Source organism: Balaenoptera physalus, assembly GCF_965194825.1.
Source record: "Balaenoptera physalus genome assembly, chromosome: 16".
NCBI lineage: Eukaryota > Metazoa > Chordata > Mammalia > Artiodactyla > Balaenopteridae > Balaenoptera > Balaenoptera physalus.
Genome location: NC_138898.1, coordinates 8,617,942 through 8,641,886, shown reverse-complemented (window position 1 = coordinate 8,641,886; position 23,945 = coordinate 8,617,942). Strand labels below are relative to the sequence as shown.

The 23,945-nt window shown below is 45.2% G+C and overlaps 1 long non-coding RNA gene across 1 annotated transcript; it reads left to right on the top strand.

Moving 5' to 3' along the window:
* The first annotated feature begins 1,779 nt into the window (after positions 1-1,779).
* Positions 1,780-23,028, top strand: LOC309644583. Its single transcript, XR_014254510.1, has 2 exons — positions 1,780-4,799; positions 5,190-23,028. It is a non-coding gene; the product is annotated as an uncharacterized lncRNA (long non-coding RNA).
* The last annotated feature ends 917 nt before the right edge of the window (positions 23,029-23,945 follow it).

The window sequence follows — 23,945 nt, the reverse complement described above, 5'->3', positions numbered from 1 at the left end:
CAACCCTCTACCCCAAGATTAGAGAGACAGACAGGCAAACACGGGGAGTAGCGCCTTGAGGGGGAGGAAACTCAGGAGCAACGCCTCCAGGAGCACAGCCAGATTCCCACGGTAAGTATCAGAGAACAATCTCCTTGGCTTCCCCAGGGGGAGGGAAAAGGGAACCCTTTTGAAATGCACCGGAGCATTCTGTTCTTAACAAGTCCTGCCCTTAGGAAAAACTAGTTAACCAGAGCCTAACTGATCTGGGGAAGGGAAACACCCAACTCCATCCAGCCTGTTCCAGCCTCCTATCTCACCTAAGGGGGGAGAAAAAACCAAGAAACTCTTGTGAAGTTCACAGTCTAAGGCACAGGCTTACTAAGATACTGAGACATAATCGTTAAGACTACAGAAGGCTTCCCCTCCCCCCCACTCCTCACCACCACATTGCTAAATCCCTATTTACAGCAGTTCGTTTTACCCAGTACATCATATCTAGCTATTAAGGCATACCAAAGGGCAAAAAAATGTAATTTGAAAAGATAGAGCTAGGATCAGAACCAGACATGGAATTTAAAACAGCTATGATTTAAAAAAACAAAAAACAAACGGATTAATTGCTAAGGGCTCCAATGGATGAAGTAGACAGCATGTAGGAACACATGGGCAATGTCAGCAGAGAGGGGAAAATCCTAAGAAAGAACCAGAAAGAAATGCTAGAGATTTTTTAAAAAAAAGAAAAAAAAAAGAATCTGCCTGCCAATGCAGGGCACACGGGTTCGAGCCCTGGTCTGGGAAGACCCCACATGCCGCGGAGTGACTAAGCCCGTGTGCCACAACTAAAGAGGCTGCGCATCGGGAGTCTGTGCTCCTCAACGGGAGAGGCCCGCGCACCGCGATGAAGAGTAGACCCCGCTCGCTGCAACTGGAGAAAGCCCTCGCACAGAAATGAAGACCCAACATAGCCAAAAATAAAAAATATAAATAAATAAATAAATTTAAAAAAAAAAAAAAAGCCCTGTAACAGAAATGAAGAGCGACGGGCTTTTCAGGAGACTGGATATGGCCGAGGAAAGCATCTCTGAGCCAGAGGGTATATAATAAAATCCTCAAAAACTGAAAAGCAAAGAGAACAAAGACTAAAAAAACAAAACATAAAACAGAATAGAACATCCAAGGACTGCAGGGCAACTGCAAAATGTGTAACATACATGTAAAGGGAATACCAGAGAAGAAAGAGAAAGGAACAGAGGACATATTAGAAACAATAATGACTGAGAATTTCCCCAAAATTATTGTCAGACACCAAACCTCATATCCAGGAAGTCTGAGAAGGGGGATAAATGCCAAAAAGAAAACTAGGCCTATCATCTTCAGACCACAGAAAATCAAAGATAAAGAAAAAATACTGAAAGAAGACAAAGGAAAAAAAACACCTTACCTAACGCTTTACCTATAGAGGAACAAAGATAAAAATTACATCCAGGGCTTCCCTGGTGGCGCAGTGGTTGAGAGTCTGCCTGCCGGTGCAGGGGACATGGGTTCGATCCCTGGTCTGGGAAGATCCCACATGCCGCGGAGCAACTAGGCCCGTGAGCCACAATTACTGAGCCTGTGCGTCTGGAGCCCGTGCTCCGCAACAAGAGAGGCCGCGATAGTGAGAGGCCCGTGCACCGCGATGAAGAGTGGCCCCCGCTTGCCGCAACTAGAGAAAGCCCTCGCACAGAAACGAAGACCCAACACAGCAATCAATCAATCAATAAATAAGAACGTGAATTTCTTTAAAAAAAAAAAAATCATTTAAATGACATATCCACAGTAAGTGTTCTACCCAGGTGAGTAGGGCAAATTTCTCAGGGCACAGCTCAGCAACTGACCCCAATTAGCCAAAGTCCCCCAGGACCTGGCCAAGCAACACTTAAAACAGTTGTAATTTTACTCATTACCTGATCATAATTGATTAATGCCTATCTTCCTCGCTTATATAAAAATTAATAGCTAGCATTTATAACGAGAGGCACCACATTTCAAATGCTGTACTAAGCACTTTACATACATTATTTTATGTAATCCTGATAAACCTCAGAGGTAAGTACAATTGTCACCCCAGTTTTACAGATGAAGAAACTGAGAACAGAGAGGATAAGTAAGTTGCTCAAGATCAACCAGCTAGGAAGTGGGAGAGCTGAGATTCAGCTAGGCAGACTGGCTCCAACATCTATGTTCTTGGATGTTCTCTACCGAGGGGCCAGCACATTGCGGCCCACAGAGCAAATCCAGCCCTCACCTGGTTTTTTTGGGTTTTCTTTTTGGCTGCGTTGGATCTTCGTTGCTGCACGTGGGCTTTCTCTAGTTGCAGCGAGCAGGGGCTACTCTTCGTTGCAGTGCGCAGGCATCTCATTGCGGTGGCTTCTCTTGTTGCAGAGCATGGGCTCTAGGCGCTCGGGCTTCAGTAGTTGTGGCCCACGGGCTCAGTAGTTGTGGCTCGCAGGCTCTAGAGCGCAGGCTCAGTAATTGTGGCACACGGGCTTAGTTGCTCCACGGCATGTGGGATCTTCCCGGACCAGGGATCGAACCCATGTCCCCTGCATTGGCAGGCGGATTCTTAACCACTGCACCACCAGGGAAGCCCCATCACCTGTTTGTTTGTTTTTTTAATAAAGTTTTATTGGAACACAGCCACAACCATTTGTGTACTTACTGTGTGGCTGCTTTCACACTGAAACAGCCAAGTTCAGTAGCTAGGACAGAGACATCTGTGAGGCCCTCTTCATTCCGCACTGCTGCCCATGCCCTTCAAGTCATAGTGACGTGGTTATAACTTGATTTTGCTCTTGGCCCCCCCAAAACCAAAAACATGTACTATCCGGTCTTTTACCAAAAACATTCGCCGGCCCCTGTTACACTGTCACTTGATCGCAGACTCCATGAGGGTAGGGACCAGAGCCCACTGGATTCACCATTGTGCCCCCAAGTTCTAGGACAGCCCATCATGCCTCTCACATCACACATGCTCAAGACAATATTTGTTAAAAGAACCAACAAATGTGTGAACGAGTCCTAATTAATACCTCAACATGTGCTAGGTTCTGATGCTTACCTAGTAGCCAGACCTGAAGCTAAGAAATGTCCCAGTCCTCACAACAACCCCACACTACCCATACCCCGTTTTAGAGTTGAGAAGACCCGAGCTGCCCCATATTGCATCCCTCCTGACACGGTGGACCTGGAATTCAGACCTAAGCTGTGATATGGGAAAGCCACGCTCACGTAAGCTCCTAGCACGAGGCTTGGCAGACGTCAGGTCCTTTAAAGATGATGGTTTAGTCACCACGTAATGGTCACTGGGCCTAAGTTCTGGGCATGAGCAGTAAGCATCCCTGGGCTTCCTGGGGCCAGCAGGGAGGCCTTGGAGGGATGCAGGATGAGTAACAGAGGAGACAGTTCACCACAAAAGAAAATGTGACAACAAAGGTCTTTGAAATATGAACGGGTGTCTCATTATCCTCCTACTTTATCCAGTCCCCTCTTGGTTTTGTTTTCCAGACTCCAGAACTAAGCTCCTCCCTTCCCAAGGGAAATGGAAAGAGTTTGGGAAAACACAGGATGTTCTAAAATGTAAAAGCAAGTTGCACCCTCAGCCATTCCTGCCCGCCCTCATCCTTTGATTGATTCCTTCTCCTGGCTCCCTGTGCCCTGGAGACAGACCCCAGCCTCAGCCGCCTGAGACCCTGCCTGGTCCAGCTCCCCCCACTTCCTCCAGCACATGGCACCCTCCAGCCAAATGGGGTCCTCTCAACCCCCATGTCGGCCTTTGCACGGGCCATGACCTGCCTTCTCCTCTGACCCTCAGGCTGGGACAAGCCCCCTGCCCTGTGGTCACCCCTGAGCAGCCCTTTTGCCCTCGTGGTGACTGATGCCACCCGCCTGGCCGCCCTGCTCTGCTGCACCCCAAGTCCCAGGCCCCAGGCCGGTGGGTCCGCACAACCCACCAAGGCCGTGATGGTCCTCCTCTCTCTGTTCTTGCATTGACTCTTGACAGCATTCGAGAGAGGAGAAGTGTGTCATGTCCAGGGTAGAGATGAAGACACAGGGACCCAGAGGGTTAAACGACGCCTCTGAGATCACACGCCATGTGAGGTGAGACCCAGGCCTGATCTCAGATCCAGGACTATTGTGTTACAGCTTGAGGTCACCTCAGCTTGCTTCTGTTTCTTTGCCTTCTTCTATCTTTGTCTTGCATTCCTACCTAATCTGTAGGTATTAGACTGAAGGAAAATATAATATGATGTAATATAATATAATGTAATGTAATATAACATAACATAACAATATATAGTATACAGTTGACCCCTGAATAACCCGGGACTTTGGGACGCTGGCCCTGCATTTGTGGCTTCAACCAACCACGGACTGTGTCGTACTACAGTATTCACTGCTGAAAAAAAACTGTGTATAAGTGGACCCATGCAGTTCAAACCTGTGTTGTTCAAGGGTCAACAGTATATTGTATTAATAATACTATATTATCTTTAACATAGTTTATATAATACACACTAATACTTAACCATTATTGAGCACTTACCCTGTATTGGGTTCTTGACAGAAATTACCTCTCTTAGACTTTACCATTGCCCTAAAAGAAGCATTCTCAACAGGGTAACATCACTTCCAACTGGGGAAAAATCTTAGCTGCTACAACACTATGTGGTCCTCCACAAAGTACAAAAACAGATGTACTATGTGTCTGTGGCATTAAAGTTTCATGGAGAGGGAGGCAATTGATGCAGGGGAGTCTAAAAAAGTTGCTCAAAGAGGCAAATTCTTTTTTTTTTTTTTTTTAATTTCATCCATAATCACTCCACTCAGATAATCAGAATTAACATTACTTCCAATTTCCAATGTACTTAACTTTTAATTTATTTATTTTATTTTTATTTTTGGCTGTGTTGGGTCTTCGTTTCTGTGCGAGGGCTTTCTCTAGTTGCGGCGAGCGGGGGCCACTCTTCATCGCGGTGCGTGGGCCTCTCACTATCGCGGCCTCTCTTGTTGCGGAGCACAGGCTCCAGACGCGCAGGCTCAGTAGTTGTGGCTCACGGGCCCAGTTGCTCCGCGGCATGTGGGATCTTCCCAGACCAGGGCTCGAACCCGTGTCCCCTGCATTAGCAGGCAGATTCTCAACCACTGCGCCACCAGGGAAGCCCGAGGCAACTTCTTTTAAAAGGCTGAGTCACACTGCCCTAAAATGTAAGTGTTCTCATTAAGCCCATGGTGCCAGCTCAGAGAGGTGAGCTAACTTGCCCAAAGTCACACAGCTCGTGATTTGTACAGCAAGAATTCAAGCCCATGTCTAATACCAGAAGCCATGCCCTAAATGACTTCTGAAAGCCGTCTCTGGACACTAAGTTGGAGGTAGCAGCAGGAAGGTCCTGCGAATCCTGCCACTCAAAGTGTGGTCCTCAAACCGGCCACTGCAGCATCACCTGGGAACTTGTTAGAAATGTAGAAATGCAGAGCCTCAGGCCATGGCCCAGACCTGTGGGCTGAGAATTCACGACACACCCAGATGACAGTCTGCAGGTTCATAAGCTAAGGGAGCTGGGGTTCTCACGCCCCAAGTGAGCAACCCTCATCCACCTTGAACAGCAGAGAGACAAAGACACCTACACTTGCTCCCGCATCCTAGGTCCCCAGCCCCGAGCGGAAACTCCCTTGTCAGACTAATTATACTTAAGGGTGTTCTGTGACTTGCTGTATTCCCCGGAAAAGAAAGAGAAATGAAGTTCTCTTTCAGGTTTGCAGGGTAGATAATGTCAAATATTTACAGAGCAAACATCATTCTAGAGGCGTGCCATTCCTTTCCCACTGATTAGGGGGCTGTCAATCACGCCTCGAAGAGAGGGCCCATCAGCTCTTCTCAGGAGAATCCACCTGTCAACTTGGTTGAACTCTGCCTGCCTGCCGAGCTGGGGGGGCACAGGGAGAGGGTTCTGAAGGTGGGTCATGGAAGTGGGGTTGCTCCAGGGCTGCAGAAGAATGGGATGGCTTGAGGCTGGCTGTCCAGTGAAGCTGATGGCATGGGGGAGAGAGGCCTTTGGTGCAGAGGAGACTGGAGCTCTCGCAAACCAGGGGTTTTCAAACCCAAGCGTGCATCTGACCACCTGCAGAGCTTGGCAAAACACTGGCCTGGCCCAGGCTCAGAAGTTTGGGGATGGGGGCCTGAGAATAAGCATGTCTTCCCAGCTCCCAGGTGAGGCCATTGTCCTGAGGCCCACTCTTTGAGAAGCAGGTCTGAACCTTCGCTACCCCAGGTGTGGGCCTCAGACCAGAAGCTTTGGTGTCACCCAGGAGCTTGCTCGGAATGCAGAATCTTGACACCTACCCCAGCTACCGAACAGAATCTGAGTTTCAGCAAGATCCGTGGGTGGTAATGATGCACATTAAACTCTGAAAAGCACTGGTTTGTACTTAATTTCACATCGGAATCATCTGGACCAGCTGTTAAATGCAGATTCCTGGGGCCAACTCTGGATGGAAATATCCAGGATATTTGAGAGACAGGACCAGGGAAACTGTATTTTTAAGTATCGAGGAGAAGTCTCCTAAAGTCAGCACTGCTGGTCTAAACGGTGCTCTCCAAACTACTGGGGTGATGGTGCTTATACCTATCACCCCAACAGATCTTCACTTAGTCATGTAGAAACAATATACACATCCTATTGTACTAATTTCTTGTGTACACTGTGAAACACCCCAAAACACTTACAGCGTTTTATATATAAATATGAATATACTTATGCTTATACATAATCTCCATATTTTTCTACCCACCGCCAGGGAGCTCTTGCCCACCCTCGTTGGAGACCATTGGGATCCACGGTGGAACATTTCTTCGGACCCCCTGCCAACCACTTTATCACACCTCCTCATTTGATCTTCACAACAACTCCACCCGATTGAGATCGTCTTCCCCATTTTACAGATGAGAAATCTGCAACTCAGGATGGGGAAGAGGGCTGCCCGCAGTCACAACACTCACAGGGTGCTGCATCGGCGTTGAAACCTGTGTCCGACTGTGCCGTCTGAGCACCTAACCACGATGATCACCGCCTGGGTCCTACACGGGGCCTCCTAAGACGCAGGTTCAAATGCAAGGGGCTCTTAGGGGCCCCCTTCAGCACCTGGAAGATACTAGATCCTGTGACAACTTTCGGAGGCATACAGATAGTTCGAGGTTTGATATCTGCCCTCGAGGAGTTTTTCCTCCAGATAAATAGACCATTTCCATAAAATAATTTATGATCACGTTTTAAGTCCTAAGACCAAGGTATGCAGAGTACGCTGAGCAGAGAGGAGGGGCCGTTATGAGCTTTGTGGAAACCCCTCCGCTTTCCTCCATCATTTTTTTTTTTGGAAATATAGTTGATTTACAATGTTGTGTTAGTTTCTGCTGTACGGCAAAGTGATTCAGATATATATATTCTTTTTCATATTCTTTTCCATTGTGGTTTATTATAGGATATTGAATATAGTTCCCTGTGTTATACAGTAGAACCTTGCTCTTTATCTATTTTATATATAGTGTTGTGTGTCTGCTAATCCCAAACTCTGCATTTATTCCTCCCCCGCCCCCTTTGGTAACCATAGCTTGTTTTCTATGTCTGTGAGTCTGCTTTCCTCCACCATTACCGCCACTTCCGTCTCTCATTCTGACTCATGACTGGTTGCCTCACTCCCCCCTCACCACCTTGGAGTCTTTCATGACAAAGCAGCCTGTGTAATCCTTTCAAAACAAAGAATCAGATCACATAGACCTCTGTTCCGAACCATCCTGTGGGGACTTCCCTGGTGGTCCAGTGGTTAGGGCTCCACACTTCCACTGCAGGGGGCACAGGTTCAATCCCTGCTCGGGGAACTAAGATCCCACATGCCCTGGGGTACGGCCAAAAAAAAATGAACAAAATCCACCCCAGTTAGTTAAAACAGCAAAAAATAAAGAGGAGGAAAACAAACAAACAAAACAAAACAAAACCCTCCTGTGACCCCCATGTCACTCAGAGGAAAACCCTAAGACCTTACCATGGGCTGCCTGAGCCATCTCTCAGCTGTTACCTCATCTCCCACCACACCCCTCCTCCCCTCTCTAACCATTCGGGCTCCCTGCCCTTCCTCCCTCATGCCCAAGTCACCCCACCACAGGACCTTTGCACTGACTGTTCCCTCTGCTCAGAACACTCTTTCCCCAGGGCATGGCTCATTCGTATATATCACTTACATCTCTGCTTAAGTGATACCTTGTCAGTGATGCTTTCTCCCTCTATCCTCTTAACCCACTTTACACGTTTCTTCACAGGACACATTGCCACCTGATGTGATATAATATAGGTATCTGTTTATATCAATGACAATTCTTCCCTTAACCTCAGAAAACACTGGGTAATGTCCAGAGAATTTTTTTTTAATTAATTTATTTATTTTTGGCCGTGTTGGGTCTTCGCTTCTGTGTGAGGGCTTTCTCTAGTCGCGGCGAGCGGGGGCCACTCTTCATCGCGGTGCGCAGGCCTCTCACTGTTGCGGCCTCTCTTGTCAGAGATATTTTTGATTGTCAGGACTGGGGAGTGTTGTTATTGGCATCTGGTGGGTGGAGGTCAAGGAGGCTGCTAAACTTCCTGCAGTGCACAGGACGGCCCCCAGCAGAGAATGACCCAGCCTCACGTGTCAGAAGTGCTGAGGTTGAGAACCATGGTTTACATGCTGATTGTCTCCATGCAGTAAGGGACAGTGCCTGCCACACAGTAGATGCTCAGAAAGTATTTGTTGGATGGATGGATGGATGGATGAACAGTGGTTCAGTCTAAGAGCTCAGGAAAGACATTACTCATCTCTAACCTCCTTACCTCCAGTTTCATCCATTCTTCAGCTCTCAGCTTATATGAGCCTTCTTTGATTCACCTACACACACACACACACACACACACACACACACACACACATACACGGTGAGCTTCTACTGGAGGACCTTCTGAGAACATTTCTACTGTCCCTAGTAGCACTGATCCAGAAGGTGATAATTTTTTGTTTGGATGTCTGCTCCACACTCTCTCCTCCACTCAACTATAAATTCCATGAGAAGAGGGTGGTGTCTGCCCGTTCACCAGTTAATTCCCATAGGACCTAGCAGAGTAACCACTCCCTACATTTGTTGAATAAATGAAAATAATTCAAGGAAAAGAGCTTTGAAATACAGCAATAAATATATCTGTTGAGCAAATGAATTTGTGGAAGGATTATTTATTGAAATATTAATTCGTCTTGTTCATCCTGAGATATAGAAATAGGGGAAGATATTTCCATTGTCCCCATGCTCTGAAAGCAGCCTGGACCTCTGTGCTTCTTTTCCCCGGGGGGAACAAGTAGGCCTTTGTTTCCAAATAGAAGATGCTACAAGGATCTGGATAGTCCCAGGAAAGAGGAGCTCCGAGGGAGGTGGGTGAGGGGTTGGGGGGGAAGGAGACAAGGCCTCAGTGGTCCAGCCCTAAGGACCAAGGAACAGAGGGCAGATGGAGGAGATGCAGTGATGCAACATTTCCCCATCACTCCCAGAGGAGCTGATCTTCTAGTCAGGGTGCCGGCATGGAAACCTGGGGCTCCCTACAGCAGGATGAAAGGCATCATGTCTTGGTGACTTTAGGAAAGGGCCCCTGTGTTCAATCTCGGGATGGTGAGCCACTTGGCTTTGAAGGAGTAAAGCTGCCTTGAGAATATCTCACTTTTAATCACAATGCAATCAAGATCAGAGACCCATTTCCCCAGTTTTGTAGAGCTCAGAAGCTTTGTTTAACTCTAAGGGGGGGAAGGAATTCCCCCTAAATAGGACAGAATAGAAATATCCCAACCTCTAGGGAAACAACACCGAACAGATATATCATGCAAGCCGTATATGCTTAATGTTACATTTTCTAGTAGCCACATTTAAAAAAAATAAAAGAAACAGGTGGAATTAAATTTAATAATATATTTCATTTAACACAGTATATACAAAATATTATTTTAGCATAAAATCAATATAAAAGCTTATTGATAAATATTCTTTTTTATTCTAAGTCTTCAAATTCTGGTGTGTATTTTGTACTCACAGCACATCTCAGCTGGGACCAGTTACATCTCAAGTGCCCAAGGGCCACATGTGCCTGGTGACAACTGTATTAGATGCCTCAGTGTTACTGGATGGGAACTTCTAATACATATTGGGGTCTTTTTTTATAATGTAGCATCTGTTTTTCTCTTTCTTCTAATAATACTGCCCACGTTCCTTTTTAGGAAACAACTCTCTATGTTAGTTATTTAATTGCTGGTTGTTTGGTTGGATTGTGTCCCCACCAAAAAAAAAAAATATGAAGTTCTAACCCCCAGTCCTTGTAAATGTGATCTTACTTGGAAATAGCGTCTCTGCCGATGTAATCAAGTTAAGATGAGGTCATTAAGTGGACCCTAATCCAATATGACTGGTACCCTTATATAAAACGGGAATTTGGACACAGAGACAGACAAGCACAAAGGGAAGATTATGTGAAGAGACACGGAAAGAAGATGGTCATCCATAAGCCAAGGGATGCCTGAGGCGACCAGAAGTCAGGAGAAAGGGCAAGAACAGGTCCTTCCCTAGGGCTTCCAGGCGGAGTGTGGACCTGCTGACATTTTGATTTTGGTCTTCTGGCCTCCAGCACCACGAGAAAATTAATTTCTATGGTTCTAAATGACCCAGTTCATGGTACTTTGTGATGGCTGCCCTAGCAAACTAATACACCACATAACAAATTGTCCCAAAATTTAGCAACTGAAAACCACAGGCATGTACGACCTCACAGCTTCTGTGGGCCAGGAATCCAGGTGTGGCTTAGCTGGGTCCCTCTGGTTTAGGATCTCTCACAGGCTACGATCAAGGTGCCAGCCAGGGCTGTGGTCTCATCTCAAGGTTCAACTGGGGCAGGATCCACTTCCAGGTAAAATCAGTGGCTGTGGGCAGGATTAGTTCCTCGTGGGCTGTGGGATTGAAGACCTCAGTTCTTCACTGGCTGTTGGCCAGAGGCCTCAGTCAGTTCATTGTCATGTGGGATTCTCTTTATGTGGCCCACACAAGGCAGCTGCTTCATCACAGTAAGCAAGACAGTGCAATGAGACAGAAGTCAGACTCTTTTGTAACCTAATCATCAATGTGATATCCCCTCATTTTTGCCTCATTCTATCCATTAGAAGCAAGCCATTAGATCCAGCCAAATTCAAGGGGAGGGGGTCACACAAGGGCGTGAATACCAGGAGGTGGGGATCAGTGGGGCTGTCTCAGAGGCCGCCTACCACGCTCTCCCAGACTGTGCCGAGGCGTGGGCAGGTGTGCAGGCCTATCACTTTCTTTCTCATCCAGGAGAGACTCAATTCACTCCTGGTCCCTGGAACGCCAGAGCTGCCCTGTGTCCTGCCCTCCCCAAGCCCAGTCCTTCAGCTGGTAGTTTGTCGGCTACCCTGACCATTTCAAAACTGAAGAGTCAAATTTGTTTCTTGCATCCATCAAATTCTAATGGATAAAGAGTAGAACAAATTTTCCTAATTTAGAAAAATAATGAATTATAAACCTTGAACCCAACTATTGTAAAGCAAATGCCCACCTGCTCAAATGGATGGATGGATGGATGGATGGACGGATGAATGGATGGATTGATTTGAATCTCTATGTGACATGCCCACCAATCCTAATCACTTTCATCTGCCCAACAACTTTTAAGAGCAAGGTCATGATAACATCAAGTTTCCTATTTCAGTTACATTTCTTGGCTTTTATCTACTTGAAGCAGAGTGGCAACAGTGGATGTGTGTGTGTGTGAGTGAGTGTGTGTGTGTGTGTATGTGTGTACATCCTAGTTTGTTCACATTTATTGGCTTTCTTAGGTATTCTGAAATTAACCAGGCCTGCTAAGGGACATTAGTAAATATTTGGTCATAAAGTGTCTTCAGAGAACCATTTTCTGAGTTAACCACACCCGATAAAATCCTCTTGCATCACTGAAAGCCTTGTCTGGCTGTGAGGCAATGAGATCGTTTTATTGAAAAGACTCATGATGTAGTGAACAAAAGCTTAGGAAATAAACTCTAGTCCCCAAAGGAAGACTCAATACAACTCTACTCACACTAAAGTATTCAATTTATGGCTTATATTGAATCCTATGTCTATAATTTACTGCCCTAACTACAAAGGAGTTTTTTTAAATACAAACCAATTTCAATATATTTTACTATTTTCCTTGCCTCTGTTAAAGCAGAAATAACAAATTTTGCTGAAAGATTAGGAGACAAATGCAGTAGACATTTCCAGGGATGCATCTTACAATCACCTGGTTTTCATCAGACTCTGAGTACCTAGGATTGTGTTGGATGCCCTGGGCACCCAAATGGGTATATCTCTTTTTTCACTGGCTTCCCAGGGAGTTCTGATATACACCAAAGACAACAGCTCTTAGGAAAACAACGGTGTGTTTATTCAATAAATATTTTAGGGCACCTACTGTGTGCAAGAATCATTCTAGATGCTGGGGACACAACAGTCAACAAACTAGACAACAAAGTCCCTTTCTTTAAAGAGCTGTCATTTTAGAAGAGAGAGAGAAAGTAAATAGACATGTAAATATATACATTATAGAAACTTCTCAGGAGCCAGAAAAGTCCTCATTAAGTAAGAAGGTGCTTTTCTGGGAAAGATCTAAAGAAAGTGAAAGGAGGGAGCCGTTCACAGATCTGGAGGAAGAGTAATCGTGAGGGTTTTGGAGCAGAGTAATTGACAGTCCAGCTTATAATTTTAAAGGATCCTTCTGGCTACTGTATATAGAACTGACTCTAGGAGTATGAGGGATAAAGAAAATTTAGGTAGATGGCAATTGCAGCCAACCTAGTGAGAGGTGATGGTGGTGGACCAGGATGGTAACTGAGGATATGAGAAGACATGATTGGATTTGGGATACAGTTTAAAGTTAGAACAATGGGGATTTGCTCTTACATTAGATTTGGGATGTGACATGAAGACAGGTTTTGAGGATATCTTCAACGTTTTAGCCTTAGTAACAAGAATCATGACATTGCCATTTTCTGAATAGAGAAGACAGAGGGAAAATTATGTTTGCAGGGTGAAGATTACGAGTTCAGTTTTTCACATGTCATGTTTGAGATGCTCTATTGATTATCTATTGCCACATAATAAATTTTCCCAAAACTTAGCAGCTTAAAACAAGAAATATTTATTATCTCACAGTTTCTGTGAGTCAGGAATTTGGGAGTAGCTTAGCTGGTGGTTCTGGCTCAGGATCTGTCATGAGGTGGGGGTCAAGATATCAGCCAGGGCTGCACTCATCTGAAGGCTTGACTAGGGCTGGAGGAGCCGATTTCAAGATGGCACACTCAACATGGCTGTTGGCAGGAGGCTTCAGTTTCTTATTGACTGTTGGCGGGAAGCTGCACTTCCTCACCACATGGGTCTCTCCATAGGACTTGTTGAGTGTTTTCCCATGCTGGCAGCTGGCTGCTCCCAGAATGAGTGATTCAAGAGAGCAAGGCAGAAGTCACAATGCCTTTTATGACCTAGCCTCGGAAATCATACGTTGTCATTCCCATAATATTCTGTTGGAAGAAAGTCATCAATTCAACTTACACTCAAGGAGAGAGAAATTAAGCTTCACTCCTTAAGGACACTGTATCAAAGAATTCATGAACATTTTTTTAAAACCATCACGAATGCCTATTCGACATTCAAGTGGAGAGAGTGTACATGCAGCTGGTTATACAAATCTGAAGCTCAGTGGAGAGGTCTGGAACGGAGATACAGCCTGGGAATTGATGGTAAATGTTCATTATCATTGTTATTATATCCTTATACCACAGCAGTTATGAGCACAAGCTTTGGTGTTAGATTTGAGTTCAAATTCCAAATCATGCATTCACTAGCTATTTGACCTTGATGGCTGAATGCAAACCTCTTGCAGTCACACTCTTCTTCTTTATAAAATACCTAGCTAGTCTTATCCCCAGGGAGCCTTGGTCCACCCAAAAACCCGAAAGCGAGGTAGGCTGGTTTCCCAAAGAAAGTACAAATTGCAGCACCAGGATAAAGAGGAAGGAAACTAGACAAAACCAACAGACACCCATACAGACCTTTCAAGTAGAGCAATGCCAACAGATCCCTTTAAAAGATATTTGCACATTGGGATGTGAAACCCTTCTCTGTTTGTCCAAAGAAATTGGTCAAGAGTGTCCTTGATACCTATGAAATAATTGATCTGAGTGGATTTTTATAGTTTTAAACAAAGGAGAGACAGAGTTTTAGGGAGGCAGAGAGGAGAAATAGGCATCACACTCAGCAACCAGACCCCGAGAGAGGGAGAGACTACCCCACATTCCCTAAATCCCCAGAGGAAGCAGCAGACATCTGTGGGAAAGCTTCAGAATAGCACAAGCTTAGAGAATGAGGTTTTCAAGGCATTTTTACCCAGATATCAAAGGCAGGAGTTCTCCAGCTGTCATCCAAGCCACCACTATAATATTGATCATAATTTTCAAACTACCTCCACCACCATACCCAACAGAGATTAGGAAAATTCACGATGGTACTCGAATCCAATGGGTGGGAAATGGGGAAGAAAAGTCAGGATGATAACCGACTCCAAGAAAACAAAGAAGCTAGTGAGATGCGAGACGGATGTGTCCCAGTTTTAGAAAAGTTTAAGATCACTAAATTTGTAGACACAAAGCTATTCTTTGATTCATTTGAATATAATGGTTGATTCATTTTTTATAATGATTTTATGAATGGGTACTTTTTAATGACGTTTCAGATTTATAAAAAGGTGTTGGAGATTAATAGAGCAAACACCTCTGTTCCCACCCAGTTAAAGAAAAAGAAAAAAATGTATATAGTTAACAAACCATGTATGTTGATTGGAGTCTTTAAAGTATGGCTGTGATAAACATAAAAAAAAGAAAACAAGTTATTAAAAAATAAACAGTAGACAGAGCAATAGAAGAAAATTTAAGAGTAAAATTACAGTGGCAGCGTCTTACACACTCATTATGGACTGCGTCTTTAAGTAGCTGTTTTTCTTTAATGAATAAATAATTACATCCTTTTTTTTTACAGTAGACCCCTGTGAACCTCTCACCTCTCTGACCATATTTCCCTCCTTCTCCCCTAAGATAACCACGATCCTGAATCTGAGGTTTGCCTTCCCATGCATATCTTTATATCTTTTACATTTTTATCCCTATATGATAGACAATGTTCTGCATGTTTTTTAAACTTCATACCAATAGTATCATTCTGCATTTATCCTGCAACTTGCTTTTCTCACTCCAAGTTAGTGTTTGAAATGTACCCATGCTGGTTAGCGTTCCTCCAGCTCCTTCCTTTCTGCGGTAACATGGCTTCCCGTTCTAGAAGCAGAACACTATTTATTTATTCGGTCTCCTAATGTTGAACCTTTCGTCTGTTTCCAGTGTGTGGCAACACAGACATCTTGGCAGTTGACGCCTTGTCCACACATGTGTTTTTCTAGGTATCTGCCTAGGAGTGAAATCGCTCAGTCTTGGAGTGTGCCCAGGAAAATCCCCTTTGCTCCCATCCCTACCAATTCTTGCTAAAAAAAATTTTAATTTTTGCCCGAGTTTTTTTTTCAGACTGGAACAAAAATCTCATCAAATTGCTTAACAAGAAGTCTTTCCACAGGCTCTCCAGCCTCATTCACTCTCTCACCCAACCAGTCATGCTATTCCTTTCCTGACACCATCGACACATGGCTCTTTCTAGAAAACCCCAGTACCCATATTTCTTCTCAGTCTTCTTCCTCCTCCTTGATTTTTCTGCATTGTTGGACCTTGTTGGCCTGCCGTCCAGTCGGGAGAAAAACCTCAGCAATTGAAGACATGTTTCCTCAAATGTGGGATCCTACATTTGAGACCAGCATCGTCCAAGAGAAATATGTGAGCCACACACGTACTTTAAAATTTCTAGTAGCCCCATTTCAAACAACAAGAAGAACCAGGTGAAATGAGTTTTAATAATACAGTCATTAGAGTATTATAATTTAATAATATAATATATGTAACTATATTATTAAAACAATAATATAAAAAATGATATAATATTGTCATTTCAGCCTGTAATAAATATATAAATTATCAAATGTGTTTTTCAGATTTTTTTAAAATAAACCTTTAAAATCTGGTGTGTATTTTATACTTACAGCACATCTCAGTTCAGATGAGCCACGTTTCAAATGCTCGATGGCCACCCGTGGCTGGTGACTACATGGGAACCAGAGCCATCCGGACTCGGTTTTTCAAAGTGTGGTCCTGTGAAACGGGTTAGAAATCCAGAATCTCAGGCCACACCCTGGAGTTGCTGAATTTCGATCTGCCTTTTCACAAGATCTCAGGTGATTTCTGTGCAAATCAGAGTCTGAAAAGCGGCTCTGGAATTCCATAAGGACCTAAAGATCCAGGACCCCCATGGCATTCTTGTTTCACCCTGTCATTCACTCATCAAATATTTGTTTTGTCAGACTCTGTGCCAACCCCAGGCTGGGTCACGAGGATAAATTGGAGAATAGTCCTTCCGTAGTTCATCCCCTCACGGAGATTACTCTCTGTTGAAAATGAAAGAAAAACCCAACTCAAACTGGTCCAAGCAAAAATGCAAATGATCGGTTATGATTACGAACATGGGATCTGGAATTAGCTGGCTGTTGTTGGGCGAGTTTCCTCACCTCTCTGCTCTTCGGTTCCTTACGCTCTGAAAATGAGACAAGCGTTGTGCTGGGCACAGTTGGTTATCAACCCAGAATCCATCGCCCTTCCTTCTTCACCAACTGAACTCTGACTTTGTTGCAGGGTTCATTCCTCTCCTACATGGCCCAGGTGACCTAGGGAAAACTGAGATTACCCCCAGCTGTTCAGGGCATGGCATTCCCCTGGCCATTGTTCCCATTATGTCACATGCTTGTCCCCGAACCAGTGACTGTGGCCAGAGAGATACAAGCTTCCAATCGCCAAGCCCTGAGTCCCAGACCCCTTCCTGGATTCAGGGGTAGAGTGAATTCCGTCCAAAGCTCACAGAGGGAGCACCTGCTGGGTGCCAGGCACTACGTTCCACGTACATTCATCACCCGATAAAATAGTTTTATCTTCAACTAACAGAAAAGGAAACTGAGGCCAGGAGAAATGAAATGACTCCCTTAAAATCACACCTGCAAGGAACAGCCGGCCGGGACAGCACCCGAGAGGGCGCCCCCAAGCCAGTGACCATGCCAGAATAGGTTGTGATTTCATTCTCTCCCCTCTCCTCCTCCTCCCCCTCCCCCACCTGCGGTCCCAAGTGCCACATGAAGGGGACACCACAGAGGGATGGGGTGAGGCCAAACCCTGGGAGCTTCTGTTTTTCACGCAGTTTCCTCGCTTGTAGACCCAACAGCTGCCCAGTCTCATGGAAAAGCAGAGCATCAGTATCTCTTTAGGGAACCAATGGTCCACGTCATTGTCAAAGCACCGACACCTGCTGTATCAAGTTCAATCTAGAAAACTCTACAGGCTCGTGGTGAAGCCCATAGGCCCTCGGCCTAATTGATAGGTTCAGATCCCAGCTCTGCCAAACAATGTGATCTCAGGAGCGTTCTCTGTTCCTCGGTTTCCTCATCTGTCAGATGGGTTGTCAAATCATAGCACCTTCTTCATAGGGCTGGTAGGATTAATTGGGGCACAGGCAGCATGGTAGACACAGTGAAGTTGGTTATTATGGCTATGGTTCCTCTCCAGACCGCCCCACTGAAGGGTAAGACTTAACTTTAGCTATTTGAGCCTCTACACTAAAGGGCCTGAAGGATGGAGGAGCAGCTTTGATTGTCAAGGCTGATGTCCTCAAGAGCATCTTCCCCTCTACAACTGCTAAACTGGAAACACTCTTGGAATAATAATAATAATAATACAAATTGTTGCCGATAATTGAGAACTTGATATGTTCCAGACATTGCTAAGAGCACTTTCCATGCAATTTCATGGGCCCATCATTGCAGTTTTAACAGGCGGTGACATTATGGTGCCCACTCAAAAAGAAGGCAACGGACCTCATTGAGGTCACATGATTTAATAGCATCATTAGAGGCAAGTGGCCGACCCAGAACCTCAGTTCTCCCTGACCCCAAAGGCCATGTTTTTCATTGTCAGCTGGATAGCAGTTCTCCGTAAAATGGTCAGATGCTCAGCTCTCAGACTGGAAAGAATTGAGAAGACTGAGAAGATTCAGCTTTGGCAAGAGTGTGGAAAATGTGGTATTGTCAGACCCTGCTGGTGGGCATGTAAATCTGTGCCTCTATGTTGGAAGCGAATTCAGCAATAAAAATGCAAATGGGATACGCACATACGCAATAACCTGGCAACTCCACCTCTTGGTACCTACCCAAGAGAAACACCGTCCTGTGTGCCCTAGTGGACAAAGTGGGGCTGTTTACAGCAGCGTGGTGCAAGCTGGCAACAACCTCCAGACCCCTTCGAGGAAGAAGGGCTCACGCGTTATGAATGCAACCACTGGCCGGCTTCAGCGAGGCTGGATGTAGACACGGGGTAAGTCTAGGGTACTGACATGAACGATCTCCTCTACGCAATGTTAAAAGTGAAAAATAAGCAAATTACAGAAACAATAGAGGAGAACGAGGCTATCTGCATTTTTAAAAACCTTACAGTCTATGTAACGCATGCGAAAACGTCATGAAAGATACACATCAAACTGCTGGCAGGGATTATCTCTGAGGAGAGGAGTGGATGGGGGAAGGCAGAGAATTCAAGAGTGACTAGCTTTTTCTGCATTATTTGAATAGCTTACAAGACTACACATGTTTTCTTGGGAAATTTTTGCAGAGCACTGGGATTAGATAAGGCTCAGTAAAAAGGAAGACCACCATGCAGTGATTCATAATCTTCCTGACAGCTCACCTCGCTGGAAAAAAAAAAATGCACATTTTGCACATCTGTATAAAACCTCATTCAGGGGTTTCACTGAAAAAAAATGTCCATGAGACCTAGTGACCCCCGGTTTAACGGACCTGCAATGGAGGGAAAGATTATGGTGGATGAACGTGCCACAAGGTCTTTGCTGCCCCTCCCTGGAGAGGTGGGATCTGATTCTACCCCATCCGGAATCTGCGCGGCCTCAGTGATTTGCTTGACCAGTAGGATGCAACAGAAGTGGTGCCCTGGAACCTCTGAGGCTACTCATAAGAAGCCTGGCTTGCAGCTCTGCCCTTGGGACACTCGCTCTGGGGGAATCCAGCCTCCGTGTAAGGACTCTGGCTCCCTGAGATCACCATGCTGCAGAGGCCACATGGAACAGACAGTGCCAGCAGGGCCCAGCCTTGCAGCCATCTTTGCCAGGACACCAGACACGGAGTGAAGCCACTTTCACTTCCAGACCAGCCCACCCACCAGCCTTCAAGGGATCACATGGAACACCATGAGGAGCAGGAAAACTGCCCAGGTGAGCCCTGCCCACACTCCTGACCCACAAAATCAGGAGACATAATATACTGCTTGTGGCTTTAAGCCACTAAGTTTTGGGGTATTTGTTACTTGGCAATAACAGGAAGGGGATGCATTCCTATGATCTGGAGTGAAAGTGGGGACCCCAGCTATCCAGGGACCCTGGGAGGGGGTCTTCCCTTCAGACCTGATATCTTAAAGTGTGTCCTGACCTTCCACTGAAATAATTTCCTCCCTTCCCCCTTTCCTGCCTTCCCTCCTGTCTCCCTTCCCAATCATTAACTGAGCACTCACTAAATAAGTACAAAGCATGGGACAGACTCTGGGGAAACAAAGGTCGGTTAGATTGGGTCCCTCTTCTCAAGGGACCATTTCAGTCTGAAATAGACATGCAAATAGTGACAATAAATTTCAAAATCATAATAACTACAATGCTACTACTTAGCATTAATTGGCTTTAAATGGATGAACCCGTTTAATCCCCTAAAATGGGTCTGGGTCCCATTATTATTTCCATCCATCAGATGAGGAGACTGAGACACACAGACACAAAGAGACGCGTCCAAAGTCTCATGAATAAGGAGTAACAGAGTCCAAATGTGAACCCAGGCTGCCTGGTTCCAAAGCCACCAAAACTGTTGGGGGAGAACAGGCTGCAGGGCCCCGAGGGAAGCAGGGAGACCCTCGAGGATACGATGGTGCCGGCTCAGGTCCAGGTGAAGGTGTTTTGCACATTTAGGACTGAAGGGGTGGCCAGCAGGTTAGAGATGTACACGGAATGTTGACTTGATGGGGTTGGCTGCTGGCTGCGTCCCTCCCACACGATCTCACGGAAGCACGTGAGGTTTGGGGTGAGAGAGAGAGAGAGAGAGGTCAGAGATGCAGCAGGACTGGCTGGGGAAATTGAGAGTCCAGTTCGGTGAAGTGCATTGGAAATCCACGGATACCTTTCAGTGGCCTGTGGTAAACGAGTCCACTTTTTCAAAGGAGGAGATTTCACTCTTGAAAAAACACCCACTCGGGAATTCCCTGGTGGTCCAATGGTTAGGACTCCAAGCTCTCACTGCCCAGGGCCTGGGTTCAATCCCTGGTTGGGGAACTAAGATCCCACAGGCCACACGGTGTGGCCAAAAACAACAACAACAACAAAAACACCTGCTCAAACTCATAGGGACAGAAAGTAGGTGCGGGGGGGTGGGTTGCCAGGGGCTGGAGGAGGGGAGACAGGGAGTTAGCGTTTAGTGGGCGTGGGGTTTCAGCGTGGGAAGATGAAAAGTTCCGGAGATGGAGGGTGGCGATGGCCTCACAATGATGTGAATGGACTTAATGTCACAGAATTGTGCCCTAAAAATGGGTAAAATGGTACATTTTATGTTATGTATTTTTTACCACCAAAAAAAAAAACCCTGGATTTTTGGAGTCTCTGGAAAAGTTGGAAAATCTGGCAAGGTTGTGATGCTCCTCCGGGTCCCCACTCATGTGTCAGGACCCTCGGACACCTGGGTTTTCGGCTCCCTGGACCAGCTTTCCAGGCGACCTTCCTCCTTCTGGGTGATTCCTTTGCTCCGTCCTCTTCCCAAGGCCCAGGAAGTGTCAAGGAGAGAGTCAGGTCTCTGGGGCAGAGGAGGACAGCCGGGCTGGGACCTCAGGCTTCTAGTCCGTCTCTAAGTATGATGATTGTTGCTGCCCTGTGATTAGCCGGCTCTGAGCCAGCATTAACTAGTCACTCATCGATTCCTGAAGCACCTTCTTCAGCAGAAAAGCGTGGCCTCACCCTGCACCTGGCAAGCAGGCCCCACCAATCCCCCCTCGGCGGCATGGGGCTGGGGCTCCTGGCCTGAAAGGAAGAGTGGAAGCAAGGCCACGGGCACAGGGAGGGGACAGATCTGCACGTCGTCGGTGTGTGTCTGTGTGCTGTGTGTGTGCGCACACGTGTGTGTCTGTCACCACCACCATCATCATCATCATCATTATCTGAGCTGCACAGACCAGAACACACAAGTTGGAAGCTTGCAAATGTGTTTCATCTGTCCTACATGTGTCTTTTACATTTTGAACCAGTATTTTTTATAAAGGGAGATGTCACGTAAATACCCTGGTTTCTGGCTTCTTTTTAAAAATCTGAAGATTTGGTGACATTGGACTTGCATTCCCACCTGGCACCAGTCAGCCAGAGCTAAGTAGCCACTGTTCCCTTTAAATGGGTCCAGGTCCCCAGGCCGCCCTCCCCAATTCACAGGTACACATGTCCACTCACATCTGAGCCACCTACTGGCCTTAATGGCCTTGGAGTTTGTCACCTCTGCTCTAATCCAATCCCTCCATTTCCCTAGGGATGACCAGAGAGGTTGTGTGGCCCACCCGAAGTCACCCAGCAAGTTGCAGTGGAGTTGGGACTGGACCCTAGGCCTCTTGGCTTCCAGCTTTCTTGTTGTCACTAAGGTATTTATAACTGTGGGGCTTCCAGTATCCAGGACTGTGAGAAATAAATATTTGTCATCTATGCCCTCCAGTCTATGGTGTTTTTGTTATAGCAGCCCAAACAGACTAAGACAATCCCTTTTGGGATGCTGGGACCTTGAGAAATAAGCCTCCGCTTTACATTCAGATTTTTTTCCTGAAAAATGAAATATAATTTTCAAAAGATGTTTCTGATTAAACAGACTCCAGAAATGACTAAATAGAAAGAGATACTTTCTCTTCCCTCATAAGAAACTTTATAGATGATATTTCTATGTATAGTAGATTAAATCATATGGCCTTTTATTATGACATTTAAAAATTTATACTCTGCCTCATTTCACAAAGGAGTTAAAACAGAAATTTGGACATATTTTATGGAAATAATTATTTAACTCAGACTCTGCTTTGTTACTGTAATATTCAAGAAGTTTCTAGGAGAATTATATCTTCAGGGGAACTCACAGGCAGTCTAAAGAGATGCTAGAGGTATCCAAAGCAAACAAAAACACTGATTTGGAAAGCTACACCCACCTCAGTGTTCACAGCAGCATTATTTACAATTGCCAAGATTGGGAAGCAACTTAAGTGTCCATCGACAGATGAATGGATAAAGACGTGGTATATGTATACAATGGAACACCACTCGGCCATAAAAAAAGAATGAGATTTGGCCATTTGCAACAACGTGGATGGACCTGGAGGGTATCATGCTTAGTGAAATAAGTCCAGTGACAAATACTGTATGTATGTTATCACTGACCTGTGGAATCTAAAAACTAAAACAAATGAACGAATTATACGAAACAGAAACAGACTCACAGATACAGGTTACCGGTGGGGAGAGGGAAGGGGAAGGGAAGGGGCAAAGTAGGGGTAGGGGATTAAGGGGTGCAAACTACTATGTATAACATAAATAAGCTACAAGGATATATTATACAGCACAAGAAATATAGCTAGTATTTTATAATTATAAATGGAGTATAATCTATAAAAATATTGAATCACCATACTGTACACCTGAAACTAATATAATAAATCAACTGTACATCAATAAAAATTAATTAATTAATTAATTAAAGAGATGCTAGATCGGAATCAGCAAACTATTTCTGCTAAGGTTCAGATAGTAAATGTTTTAGGCTTTGCCAGCTATAACGGTCCATGTTGCCACTACTCAGTTCTGCTATTGTAACACAAAAGCCACAGACAACATGTAAACAAATGAGAGTATTATGTCCTCATGAAACTTTATTGCATCTAGATGAGAAGATGGATGTTAGCTGAACCTGTTGTGTAATCATTTCACAATATGTACAAACCAAACCATCATGCTGTAGCCCTTAAACTCATACAGTGATGTCTGTCAATTGTTTCTCAATAAAACTGGGGGAAAAAATTAATAAATAGTCTAGCCTTTGACCCAATAATTCTGTTTCCAAAAAATCTAGCCAGAAGGAAATCTGAAATGTGAAAAAAGCTAAATGCACGAAGATATCCAATGCAATCTTTTCTATAAACAATGGACACTTGGATCAACTTAATGTAAGTGCTGTGGTCCGTATGTTTGTGTTCTTCCAAAACTCATATGTGGAAATCCTAATGCCCAGTGTGATGATTTTAGAAGACGGGGCCTTTGGGAGGTGATTTGTCACATGGGTGAAGACTTCCAGAGTGGGAGGGTGCCTTATCAAGGAGACCCTAGCCCCTTCCACCATGTGAGGACACAGCGAGAAGTCTACCACCCAGGAGAGGGCCCTCACCCTGCCACGCTGACCCCCGATCGCAGGCCTCCAGCCCCCAGAACCGTGGGAAATAAAGTTCTGTCGTTTATAAGCCACCCAGTTTGTGGTGTTTTGTTACAGCAGCCCAAACAGACCAAGACACTAAGTACAGGGCAGTAGCATCAAAATACACATTTCATTCATCAATGGGAGATGTTA